This window comes from Polistes canadensis, unplaced genomic scaffold (assembly GCF_001313835.1).
Source record: "Polistes canadensis isolate GaletaPanama2010 unplaced genomic scaffold, ASM131383v1 scaffold_38, whole genome shotgun sequence".
Classification (NCBI taxonomy): Eukaryota; Metazoa; Arthropoda; class Insecta; order Hymenoptera; family Vespidae; genus Polistes; species Polistes canadensis.
This window is the reverse complement of record NW_014569585.1, coordinates 22,457-34,603: the sequence shown is the minus strand read 5'-3', so window position 1 is coordinate 34,603 and position 12,147 is coordinate 22,457. Positions and strand designations below refer to the sequence as shown.

General features: G+C 31.7%; 1 protein-coding gene across 5 annotated transcripts in view; it reads right to left on the bottom strand.

The window, feature by feature from the left end:
• The window catches only part of LOC106784682, a 60,190-nt gene that overhangs the window by 33,205 nt on the left and 14,838 nt on the right, over nt 1-12,147 (bottom strand). For 2 of the 5 annotated variants that reach the window (XM_014744485.1, XM_014744487.1), the window contains exon 2: nt 7,888-7,965. The exons of 1 other annotated variant lie outside the window; for it this stretch is intronic. The gene's annotated coding sequence lies outside the window, so the exon portion shown is untranslated. Of the gene's footprint in view, nt 1-7,887; nt 7,966-8,174; nt 8,195-12,147 lie in introns of those variants that run through there. 2 more of the 5 variants (XM_014744486.1, XM_014744489.1) reach the window with 2 other exon arrangements.

Sequence of the window (12,147 nt, the reverse complement as noted above, 5' to 3'; positions counted from 1 at the left end):
CAATAATAAAAATATATTACAAAAGAAGTGCCAGTTAACGAGTATGAAAAGAGATATATAAAGAGAACAAAAAAGAAAGAGAGAAAGGGAGCAAAAGGAAGAGAAATGAAGAGAAAGAGAGAGAGAGAGAGAGAAAGCGTGATTTAATGTCGAGTCTTGCGAAATTATCGATCCCTGTGAGCGTCGATATATTAACGGTAATACGTTCTTGCCGCTTCTGATACCGTGAACGCCATTGTTAGGAAGGCAATATAATATCTTACACAGAGCTGGTATCGTTCCGTCACCTTACCCGGCTTGGTAACATATGGAGAGATTTTTCTTCCTTTGAAAAGAAAAAGAGAGAGAGAGAGAGAGAGAGAGAGAGAGAGAGAATGAGAGAGAAGGAAAATAAGAATAGAAGTAAGTAGTAGTAGATATTCAAGATGGCACATATTATGAAAATCTAGGACGGCACGTTCTTCTAACAACTAATATTTAATTTTTCTAACATTAAAAAAAACAGAAAATCTGCTATGAACTCTATTATATATTTTATAATAAAAGTTCTGTTATTTCAATAATTGTATATATATATATTATTAATTTATTTTATTACTAAACATAATAATATTATATATTATTGACAGGTAATAAAATAAATTGTGTAATTTCGTATAATGGAGATTGCTTTTATAAAGTATCACACACAAAACAATAATACGAAGTTTAATGTTTAACGAATGTCTCTTTCTTTAAAGAAATATATAAAATATTACAATATCAAAGTTATAAATGTTAAATTGTCTGTTGAAATCAATTTTAAGATAGCTTTAAAATATTCATCAAATATTCGGAAAATCGTTTTGAATCGTTGATGTTTCGCCCGATTAAAAAAGCCTCGAGTGGAAAGGATTAATAAAGTATACACATCATCGATCGCAAAATAAATATCTTAAAAGTCATTAAAATTCTACGCTTATCGTTATTGAATGTTCCTCCTTTCGAAAAAATTCCTTCGACAAAAAGAATGAAAAAAGGAAAAAGATAAAAAATGAAACCGAATTATTTTCCCATAAATGTAAATTCATTTTTTATGGTATTTCGTTAAAGCCTGACGTGAAGAAGCTGAGGTCAAGTCGTCGTCACGACGTTGTCGTTGTTGTCGTCATAGTATGAGAGAAAAAAAGGAAGAAAAAAAAAAAATAAGAAAAAAAAGACGGAGATAGGTGAAGCCCTTGTAGGAAACGTCTTCGCGTGATGGGGAAGCCGCACGCGGGAATACTTGAATTATGTATATCACGGGATCGTGAGTATGCGAGTGAGTGAGCTAGCGGTCTCCTTGACGATGTAATGAGCTGTCGATGTCAGCCAACGAACGCCGACAGGATGGCAAACCCTCTCCCCCGGTGAGGGCTCGGATTTATTGGGGACGTCATAATGAAAGAGGATGCTTGTTCACGCCCTATGACGATCCCTTGACATCTTTCTCTTCATTTCTCTCTTTCTCTTCTCTCTCTTACTCTCTCTCTCTCTTACACTCACTCGCATACTTTCTTTGTTTATGTTTTCATCTTTTTTCTTTGATTTCTTTTCATTCTCGTTTTTATTTCGCCAATCGGATTTTAAATCGTTTTGCGTTTATTTTCAACCCTTTGGCTTGCGTTCCAAATTAATACGAATTTAAAGACTTCAATTTTTTGTTTAAACGTATTTTGTGTGTGTGTGTTTTTTTTTTTTACCATTATATATATAGCAAAAGAAACGAATAATTTGTTTCTAATTTCTTTTTCTTAAATATGCATTTTATATTTGTATACACATGTGTGTGGTTTTTAATTTAAAGTGATATTCATTAAAAAGGATTGAAAGAAAATCTCGCATAATATTATTCACTGCACGATTTTAGAATATATAAGGAGAACAAAAATTGGTAGGGACATTTTTTTTTTCATCTTTTTTACCACTTGAAAGAAGTCACCTCCCCCCTCCCACGAAGCGTAATTTAATTATGCTTCGAACGTGTTCTTTTTTTTTCCCCTTTCCCCTTCCTCTTTCTTCTTCTTCTTCTACTTTTTCTTCTTTTCTCGCGAAAGTTAAGTACGTGGTGCAGTTTGAAAGAAGTTCAAAGGAAGTTTGAAAGGTATTTGAAGATTTGATCGGGCTTATCAGGCACGAAACGACGTGAGCCTTCGGGGAAAAAAAAAAAAAAATAAAAAAGAAAAGTTTCTAAGGGAAAACTTTTGAGTATCCAAAGCACGATGCCATCTTCTTCTTTTATAACCATCGCCATTTTTTTCTTAAATAAACAACCAAAAGAGAGTTTATGTATACATATAAAATATGTGTATGATATGTATGGTATGTATAGTATGTTCCAATGAACGATAGTTTAAAAATTGACAAGTTTAATAATCGTTAACCTAAACTCAGAACGAGTCTGTCGTATCATCATAACAATCCGACAGCATGTTTAACTTAGACAAGTAACTGTTTGGTATAGTTATAGAACTCGACTAATAATTTGTGTACTTTTGGTTAACCTCTTTAAACCATAATATTCGTATCCTTCGATATGACAATAAAATTGAAGTGGATTGATATGTAATACAACTCGAATATATAATGGAGATTCTTGGTTGATACTTAAAGGTAAAGGATGTTAGAAATCTAGTGGTACCTTTTATTCCTATCTCTTTTATGCTATTAGTTATTACAATGGTAATTAACAGAATGTCCATTGTTCAGGTTAATCCTCTTTCCCTATGACCCTTCATCAATTTCAATCTCTTTCTCTCTCTCTCTCTCTCTCTCTCTCTCTCTCTTACTTACTCCTTAGTCCTTATTCTCTTACGTACACTCATACATGCATATGGATATGGATATATGCACGAGTTCGTCTCTTACAGCGCATATAAACGATATTGCCAGACAGAGTGAACGCCGTTAGGGTACGAAGCCCTCCAGGGACCAACTCGTATGCTATTGTGTATATAAATGTGTGCGTGTTTGTATGTGTGTGAAGGATATGGATGTGGAGATACTACGTCAAATGAAGTAATTGCAGTCTGGGTACTGTAGTATGGTTAAGCAAGGGTAAACATTAGTTGATGTTCCCGCATAGACAATGGAAACGGAGCAACTGGATTGCTAGATGAACCAATGGTGAACCTAGCGTGTATCGTTGCGTAGTCCAACTTAGGGTTAACGGGCTGTTTCTATGTGTCGCGTGTCAATTATCCTCTCTCCTGACACTTTAGTTTAGCCTTCGACACTTCTCTCCTACTCGTTATTCGTAATTAATTATTCCATTAAATTCCTCTCTCTCTCTCTCTCTCTCTCTTTTGTGCAAATTTCTGCAATGTCTATACACTGTTAAGAATATAGTATTTACTATTTTTATTCTGATAATTATGTTTATGCGATTTTAATTGTCATTTGTGCTTTTTACTCTCCCATTTTACGATTCGAGTTTCATTTTTCTACTAACACACACACATCTTTTCATATTTATTTAATATCATTGAGAAATGGTCATGTTTTTTTACCGTCTGGATTTTATTTTTTATTTTTTCGGACGAGTCACCCATCCATTTTACTAACGATACCTGGATTGCTTGATTTTAGTGATCTGACGAGAACTATTTATCCAATGTAAATATAGAAATGTGTTTATTTTAAGCCGATTAATTCAACGTGGCTATGTCATTGAATATATGTGTGATTTTCATTATTTTATTATATGTAAAATTAGATGAGGATAATTTGGTTTTGCCAAGCGGTTACCCCATCCAAGGCCAAATCGTGCCCAATGTTATTTGACTTTAGTGATCAATTGAGAACTTTCTGATCATAACGATATATAATTATATTATTAATATAAATGAAAAAATTTATTATATAAATTACGTATTGTTTGCATACAAAAAAAAAGACTTAGACTTAATATTTATATATATATATATATATTATGAGTAAAAAATTAATTATAAAAATTATAAACATAATTTAAAGAACTTTACGCGTTTCGATTTATTTCTACAATTTATTTTTAAATCAAACGAGGTGATAGTGCGAATAAAATCGTAAAAATGATTTTTCTATTATTTGTTGTCAGCTTATTAAATTTATCCGATCGTATTTCTTTTAATAATAATATCGAAATTAATATAGAAAAGATTTAACGGCTGAACAGAACCATCCGATTTTGTAATTTGGCCAGCGTATCGAAATATCGTTCCAGTCATTTCGATTTGTTCGGTTTAATGATCGAACTCTCGTTCGTACGTTCCGATTCGATGCAACAAAAATTGCGATCACTACGATTTTTATCTTTATTGGATAACCATGTATGTATGTATGTATGGATGTATGTGTACATGTATTTGTACCACTCGTATCTCTCACTCGAACAAACTCGAACACTTTTTAGTACGAGGAGAAAAATAGAATTCGCGATAGATTGTGAGCATTGTGAACGCCATATCGTTTTCTTCTTCCCTCTTCCTCTCTCTCTCTCTCTCTCTCTCTCTCTCTCTTTTTATCTTTTTATTTTATCCTATATATATACACACTTTTTTTTTATGAGATCCCCAACTTGAAATAATCGTGAATTAAAGTCGGAGAAATTCGATTATTTCGAGAGAAAAAAAGAAATTAATACACGCATATACGTCCCATAATAAACGCAATATGTATTAAAATTTATGAAAGTTCACATAATATAATTATTAGTTAAAATTATTAATTTAATTTTCAATTTTGTATAATAAAAAAGAAAAGAAAAGAACACTTGTGGATAACATTATACTTCAACAATTATATTCAAAATAAATATTTCATATTTATCTAATTATTAAATTTGATATATTTTTTTTAATATTAAAAACATCGTTCTATCTATAAATACACAAAATTCAATTTTTTATTATTTCGGTGTAGAATGTTCGAAAGAATCGTAGGCAAGTAAATAGATCGATTTAAACGATTGCGGTCGTTTGCACGCGTTCGAAAAAACGCATCGTTTCCATATCCATTCATGGTTTGTTGTGGCGTCACATTTTTATACCGGATTGAAAGGAAACTTTTTTATTATACGCCTCGCTAAAGTTTTTTATCACTCGAAGTTACTCCTCCACCTTGCATCCTCTCTCTCTCTCTCTCTCTCACCCAACCACTCTCCCCCCATTTTCTTCTCGAGGTTTATTCTCGAATAATCGGAAAAAGAAAATGAGTGAGAGAGAAATAGTTGTTGTTGAACGGGATTAGAAAGGTAAAGTATTCATAGTGAACAAAATAGAGACACAGAAGTAAAGAAGAAGGGAAGGGTGTGGTTGACGGAGAAGGGGGAAGTGAGAAAACTCGTCGACTTTCAAATTGCCGGAAAATTCGTTCGAATCGTTGAATCGTTGACCGTCATTTTTTGTCGTCGTCGTTGTGTCGATTTAATCGATTTCTGTTTTGGTGAACAATACTATTGCTGCACGACACTTTGCTTTCGTTTTCTATTTTTTTGGGGCTTTTTGTTTGTTTTTTCTATCTTTCCTTTTTTTTTAACATCCAGAGAGAGAACGATGATAAAGAAATGAATTGAGTCATTTCATTCCATGCTAATGATGAAAGAGAATTGGGAAGTTTTTGATTAAAAATTTGATTCTATATTATTAGTCGAGAATCATTATACAGGAAATATTATTTTTTTGTATATATTTTATAACACACAAATCTAGATTTTGTTTTATAAAATTGGATTAAATGAGAAGGGAAGTCAGAGATACAAAAAAATGTTTATTAATTATAGTTTAATGAATATCAAATAATAATTCATGCATGCATGTATTATAAAGATTTTAAATAATGAAAAAAATGTATGTGTAACGCGTTATAAAAGTAGTAGAATTATATCTATTATTTCGTTCTAGATTGCCTGGATTATGGGATCGGGTAATGTACGACATAACAAGTACAACACATGGGATACATAAAAGTATTTTATATATATAAAAGAAGAGCAGTTATTTCGAAGGGGCTAGAAAGTCCTGAGTCTAGTAATAGAAGATTGAAAAATTCAGAGACTATCATAAAGAGAGATACAAATTTTTATCATAATTTTTGAAAGGTTGCGATAAGATTTTTTCATACTTACACGGGAAACGAATGGAAGTAATACTTATTTATAATAGAAATGTACTGTGTCTGATACGTAGAGAAGAATTAAAAAGTTCTGAGTCCAGCACGTGTGGAAGTCATACTAATATTATTGTTTAATATTTAACAGATGTTCTTCTTTTTTGAAGTATAAAAATATAAATGTCTTACAAATTAAATTGTCTGTGAAATCATTTCAAGATAATTGTAAAGAAATTAAAAAAAATATGGAGAAAATCGTCACGAGTTGTTACTGATTCATCCGAGCAAAAAAAGGTTTCTAGTGCAAATGATTAATTGCAGTTAAAGTTTCGATCGAAATAATTGACGAATTATTGTTTTATATTAATAGTAAAAATATAGTATTTCTATCATATCGTAGAGATAAACTTGAACTCATTAAACGGAATTGTAGTGGTCTATCAATACATATATGTCTACGTATATATATATATATATATATATATATACTCCTCCCAGGATACTTGTACCCTTCCTCTTCATTTCTCAGATTCCCCCTTTCCCTTGTGGTATTCTCTCAACGAGTAGGACGAAGAGGGGCGTGTGTACCCTCCTATCGATGTCAAACACGAGAAGCAGAATTCCTGAGATTGCGGTTCGACAGATCAACCAGGGAATGGAAGACGGGAACGAAGAGGTGGAATTTCAAGGCTCCTGCCACATCAGCGTCTGTAAGACGACCGTTTCAAGAAAGGGAAGATAGGGGAGAATGGGAGAATAGGAGAATGAGAGAAAGAGAAGAAGAAAAAGAAGAAGAAGAAGAAGAAAGAAGAAGAAAGAAGAAGAAGAAGATAGAAGAAAGAAGAAAGAAGAAAGAAGAAGAAGAAAAGTCAAGTACAATATGTTTTCCTCGATTTTACGAGGACAACGGGATACGAAGGAAAATATGTTGGAAGTTGAGGGTGGAAAAGTAATATTCGCACCCTTCCATTCATAGCGTTAAGCGTTCCTGACTATGACGATACTTTTTCGATCTTTTTTTTTTTACTTTTCTTCGCAAAATGTATTATCATGAAACATGAAAAATGTTCGTAAGTACATATTTGATGAATATTTATGGTAATCATAAAAAGAAAAGAGAAAGAAAGAGAGAAAGAGAGAGAGAAAAGTTAATTCGTCTGTACAAAATGTCTATTTTTTCAATAAATCTAAAATAATAAAATTGTATTATTTTTGTTAATCAATTGACACAATAAAATGTTACCATTTTTTTTCCTCCTCTTTAATTAGTCAAATTAATTTCAATATACAAGTTTCCTCTTTGTTTTTATGTATTATTTACTATCAAAGTAATTTCGTAATTATTTTTTGGAAATATTCTTAATAATTCCAATAAGAAAATATTACGCATGTGTATTTAACCATATTGACGCGAAAATTGAATACGAGAAAATTAAACACGTTGGGAGACATTTTATAAATAAACAAATATATTTCTAAAATTTCAAACGAATAATCGAAACCATAAGAGAAAAGAAAAAAAAAAACAAAAAAAATAGAAATATTTCTCTAACAAATATATAAAAAATCATTTAAATGTCACATATAACCACTGATTTATCTTCCTTACTTAGAATGTCTACTTTAAAAGAAGATAAAAGTCCAATCGAATTAGATCGTTTTTTTATCAACTAAGACGACATAGCTTTTCCAACCCCTTTCCCCGTCAAACCCCACTCTACTTCTTCTTCCCTTTCTCTCTCTCTCTCTCTCTTTATCCTCATAGATAAGAATACTTACTTACTACGAGCTTACTTCTTTAACCTCTTTTCGTCGTGTGTCTCCTCGAATCTCGATTTCCAAGTCTCATTCAGTTCTCTTAAAGAAGAAAGAAAGAATGTGAAAAAATAAGGGAAAAAAAGGAACAAGAAAAAAAAGAAAAAAAAAGAAAGAAAGAAGAAAAAAAAGAAACGAAAAGATAGAAAAAGATTTCGTCGTTCGAATCGTTAGGATTTACGATTGCAAGGCATTTCTTAAGGTCCTCTACTCTAAGAAGAAACATCTCTCTTAAGAATTCTTACTACTACCTTTCGTTGTGAAAATTCCGCTAAGGAAGAAGGACTCTTTCCTTCAGGGTTTTGTTCTTTGACAAATTATCCCTATCGAGAACAGCTTGGTCACGTCTCGATCTCATACCATTTCTTTTTCTCTCTCTTTTTTTCTTCTTCTTTTCCCTATACAAGAAATCAATCCACTTTTCTTTCTCGACTTATAACGACAAACTTTACGAACTCGTGTATATATATAGATATGTGTGTGTGTGTATTATATTGAAAAAGAGAAGAAACGAGCAGGGGCGGGGAGGGGGTAAGGGCATAAGAAAAAAGAAACGAAATGTATTTCTTCATGAAAATTGGAAAAAGAAAAAAATAATTTTCCCCATCGTACCCCACCTCACCTTACCCCATCACACATTGAAAAAAAAAGATATAAAGGAATAAGATACAGATTTTCGTTTCGATATTAAATTGGAGAATAAAATTGAAGAACAATGGATAAAAGGAGGAAGGAGATTGGGTGAAAGAGAATAGGGATAGGAAAATATCGTTGAGAAACGATATAATATAACGAAGGATACATCGGAGAAATCTCGTTCACGAAAGATACACGAAAGATACACGATAGGATCGGCAGGATTTAGAACCTGTAATACCAAACTCGACGTCTGCCGTTGTGGTCGGCTTTACTATAGGTACCTACGTGTTACAAGAGAGTTGTTAGGATTACGCTAGTTTAGGATAAACCAGAAACTTCTTCTAAATTGTTATACGTTTTCTTCTGATTAGATTTGAACAAATATATATATATATAATCTATATGTAATCTATTTTTCGTAAGATTGAAATCGATGTAAAATGAAATTTTAAAAAATTTTTTATGAGTAAATTGTAAAATAAACGTTGTGGTTCTTTTTATATTTTTTGTTTTTTCTTTGTTTTTTTTTTTTTTTAAACAAAATAACAACGACACGAGTAAAATCCGTAAATTTGATTAATCGGATTGCGGTCGATAACCAATGGTTTCCTCTGAAAAGCTGAGTAATCGGGTAGCGGTCGATGAAGCGGTTGGATAAACGTCTTCGTAAAGTTATAACGGTTTAAAATGAATTTATGCAACGAACTGATATCAATTAAACGATTATTTATTGATATAACATGCGATTTTGATTTATCAATTCTTTATTTATGTTTAATTTCATACGTTCAATTCGTCAAAACTTTTAGATAAACCTTATTCGAATCAAATCTTGTGCAATTTTGAGATACGGTTAGTTCGATTTAAAAGAAAAAAACAAATATAAAAATTCTTACTCTCTTGTTGTTACCAATGTATTATATATACTATTGTTATTATTCGAGAATTTGTTTTTTCGTATTCCGATTCATTCGGAATAGGGTTGCATTATAGATCGTGTGAAATCCAAGTGTTTGACCTCAATCGAGAGATTCGTTGAAACTGGATCATTTGGGTTACAAAGTTGATGTATTCTAGGAATAATGATTGCATCGAACAGTAAATCTCACTATAGATCTAACACATTTATAAATTCTTAAGATTCTAACGTATGACGTGATACAGTACCAACACTCCTGCCTCCTCCTCCCAGATTTATCAACTGGTGCACCTGTATATTTCCATATGCTATGTATACGTTGAGTATTAACTTTCCTGTTAAAGAATTTGAAATTATATCTTGGAATGTATAAATGAATTTAATATAACGTTTTGATTTGATATTTCATATTCGTTCCTTTTACATTAATATTGTTAATGTTAAACGTTTGTTTGGTCGAACTATTGATATCATATCCGTAGAGAGAGAGAGAGAGAGAGAGAGAGAGAGAGAGAGAGAGAGAGAGAGAGAGAGAGAGAAAGCTACGTCATGGACATCCAATATATATACACACATACATGTGTCGAATTAATAACCAACCTCTTGTGTGTCTTGTAATCCTGTCATACGTAATGCAACATGTTAAATGACCCGTTGGTTCGGCTTTTGCTTAAAAGTAGGTCGATACCAGTGACACAATGTCGTGACATGGAACGTTACATGGTCACGATCTAACGATAAGAAATAAACGAAATCCAACATGAATATATTTCACCTAAACTCTCACTTTCCTAATTTCATTTGATATTTTTTTTCTTTTCCACATATTCTTTTCCATCTTTTTTTTATCCGTCATCGATTTTCAATTAAAATTATTTTCTTGATTTATATCTTTATCTTAAAATGTAACACATAATTCAATATAAACGATACTCTTGAATATATTTGTCATTTATTTCAGTATTTAATTCGAATACCTAAATATCTATTAAGCTTCTAATCTAAATTAATGAAGTTGTATGAAATCTACTACTAAGGTAAGGCACGATAAAAAGAAAGAAAGAAAGAAAGAAAGAAAAAGAGAAAAATGAAATGACTTTCTAACGATAAAAGTTAAGCTGTCCGAAAGAAAGTAAGAAAAAAGTAAGACAAATTTTTATCTTCTCGTCTTCTAACGATCGTTGAACGATAACCATGTCCCTGAGAGTTCTCAGGAGGATCTAGATACGGTATCGGTAATTCCCTTTAAGGCGTACTTTCTCGACTGAATGTATGTGCACAAAACCGCGTCGAAATTTATCTCGGTCTACGTTATCGTAACCGTTATCATTATCGTTATCCTTTTACTAACAGAGAAAGAGAGAGAGAGAGAGAGAGAGAGAAAGTGTTAGAACTTAGGTATTATTAACATTACAATGATCGTTATCGTTCACGAAATTTATATCAAGTCAATTTCAAATAAATTCTAATCCTTTTAATGCTTTTTAACTTTATTATATACTTTATTCTCGTTTATAAGAAAAAAAAAACAAAAAGAAAAGAAATAGATTTACGAATCGTCGAGATCAATAATTTCGAATTAAATGTCACACACGTATGTCTGTCTGTCTGTCTGTCTGTCTGAATGTATAAGTGTGCATGCGTGTGTGTGTGTTAGTTCATAGGAACATACTTTACGTAACGTTAAAAGCCCGTAAGTGAATGAATTTATTGTACCCTTTTTTTTCTTCCTTGTTTTATTTTTTTTTTTCTTTCTTTTGCCAAAGGCCAGCATCACACCACCACAACCAAGCTGGCCGGCCAACTCTAGCACAGTTTTCCGCGATAAAATATTGCGCGCGATAGTTGAAACAACGGAAACGGGCGAGACCTTTAATGGACGCATAAAAATGCGCGTAAACGTGTCGTGCTCGGCGCATTAAGCGATTAGAACGCTCGCTGCCTGTTAACTATCAGCCTTGGTTCGTTCACGAATGCAACGTTTAATTAAAATCGAAATATTCCGCGACGTGATTTAAATACTCTCGTCAAAAAGGGTTTCGAATTTAAATATATATCCCTAACTCTTTGATGTTTAAATACGAATTTACGTCGATGGAAGTTATATAAATAGAAAAAAAAAAAAAAAAAATAGAAAGAAAGAATAAAAATGCCCAATTGGTTTTTTTTTCCTATCGTTAGTAAAAATAATATTTAATATTTATTTTGAATAATTCAAATATTGCGTTACTATATTAGATATTTTACAACATCAAGTACGAAACATCGTATTTACTTTGATTATAATTCTCACTTTGAAATCGAATATTTAATATTTAATCATCAAATGTAATATTAATTGTCTACAAGTGTGTGTGTGTGTGTGTGTCTTTGAATAATGACAAAAAAAAAAGGGGAGAATTTTCGATGTTGATGAAAACTTTGATGAAAAAATTAATTGCGAATATTAGAAGATGAATTGTCGTTTATTAAAAAAGAAAAAAGAAAAATCAAACAGCGACGATTAATTTAACGACATTGAAAAATTATACGAAAAATCCAATCAAGGTAAATTTAGAGTTCATGTTTTTTAAATATACATAACACTAGCGGTATAGTAATCCTGAACGAAACGTATCGTTGATCGTTCCTCTCTTCGATATTTTTAATCCTGCGCGAAAATTGAA